Genomic DNA, 1,877 nt, shown 5'->3' with positions numbered 1-1,877 from the left:
CGGGGCGGTGTTCAATCCCTGGTCGTGGAACTAAGATTCCACAAGCCACGTGGTGTAGTCAAAAAAAAAAGAAAAGAAAAAGCTCTCGGGCCTAGTGCTGACACTAAGGAGGCCTGGAGAAGGGTAGTCACTGGAGGAGAATACCTATGTCTCATTTACAGACCTGAAGGTCAAGACATCTGTGAAAGTCAAGACAGAGGAAGGACCCTTCGATGGTCATCCAGCTGGACCTTTCCTGGAAACTTAGGCTGCAGATATGCTCACGAGTGTGTGAAAGTACATGCATGGTCACCTAGGAGACATGAACTATTCAAATAAATGTCTATGTTCAAAGGAATCATAGCTAATACTTGATGTAGTGGGTTGAGTATTGTCCCTAAAAAGAAACGTTCTAGCATATCTTGGATAACGTAGATAAGTTCTAACCCCCATATCTGTGAATATGACCTTATTTGAAATAAAGTCTTTGCAAATATAATTAAGGATCTCAAGATGAAATTTATCCTAGATTTAGGGTGGGCCTAATAAGAGAAAGGAGTGTCCTCATAGAAAAGAAGAGGAAGATCTGAGACAGAGAAAAGCCATGTGATGTCAGAGGCAGAGACTGGAGTAATGTGTTTATAAACCAAGGCCTACAGGACTTCCCTGGTGGCACAGTGGTTAAGAATCTGCCTGCCAATGCAGGGGACACGGGTTTGAGCCCTGGTCTGGGAAGATCCCACATGCCACAGAGCAACTAAGCCCGTGTGCCACAACTAGTGAGCCTACGTGCCTAGAGCCCGTGCTCTGGAACAAGAGAAGCCACCGCAGTGAGAGGCCCACACACCACAGTGAAGAGTGGCTCCTGCTCGCAACAACTAGAGAAAGCCTGCACGCAGCAACGAAGACCCAACACAGCCAAAAATAAATATAAATACATTTATAAAAAGATAAAAAGAAATAAATAAACCAAAGACTACAAGGATTGCTGGGAGAGAGGCATGGGATGAATTGTGCCTCAGATCCTTCAGAAGGAACCAACCCTGCCAACACCTTGATTTCAGACTTCTGGGTCGTTTTATGGTTTAAAGCCACCCAGTTTGATCACTCTGTTACGGTGGCCCAAGGAAACTAATACCTTTTCCTAATTGTTTACCGACTTGTCTCCTCAGTGGGCTCCTGAGCCTCAGGAGGGCCTGGAGTTTTGTCTGGTTTATTCACTTATGTGTTTCTAGGAGTGGGTCCATAGTAGGTGCTCAATGTTGCACACGGGTGTTGCACACCCGTGTATCAAGTGCTCAGTATGTGCCAGATTCTGTTCTACGTGCTTTTCCGTGGCTTAACTCGTTCTGTCCTCATTGCAACCTTCTAACGCATACACTATTATTGCGGCCATTTCAAAGGGAGGCGAACTGAGGCTCAAAGGGCACAGCCGGGATTCCAACCTACCAAAAGACGTGCCTTGGATAATGGTCAACTACAATAATGAGACTCAGGAGAGGAGGGGCCCGAAGGGAGACATAAGCACATCCCAACAACAACCAAACAGCTTCCATTTCTCTCTCGAAACTGGAGGTAATAACCGCTTTCGCCCACAGCGTGGAGCCGAGATCCGCGAGGGTTTCGCCTGCGCATGCGCTCTTACCCACAAGGCCTCCCGCGCCTGCGCACATTGCTCCGCCCCCTTTTGCAGCACTCACGGCGGCACTTTACGAGTCTGTTCCTTATTTCTCCAGTGAGAACACGGCCCGCCCCGCCCTCGTGCTTAGTAGGCCTCGCCTTACTCTGCGTGGATTGGTTGTCCCTCCCACGAGCCCCTCTCTGACTGGCCCGCGTCGCTGCCACTCCATTTCAGCCTAGTGGCGCGCAGCGGGGCTGCTACCGGCGGGGAAGGGGGG

The sequence above is a fragment of the Lipotes vexillifer genome, unplaced genomic scaffold, assembly GCF_000442215.2.
Source record: "Lipotes vexillifer unplaced genomic scaffold, Lipotes_vexillifer_v1.1 scaffold469, whole genome shotgun sequence".
In the NCBI taxonomy this organism is placed as follows: domain Eukaryota; kingdom Metazoa; phylum Chordata; class Mammalia; order Artiodactyla; family Lipotidae; genus Lipotes; species Lipotes vexillifer.
This window is presented reverse-complemented; position numbering follows the sequence as displayed.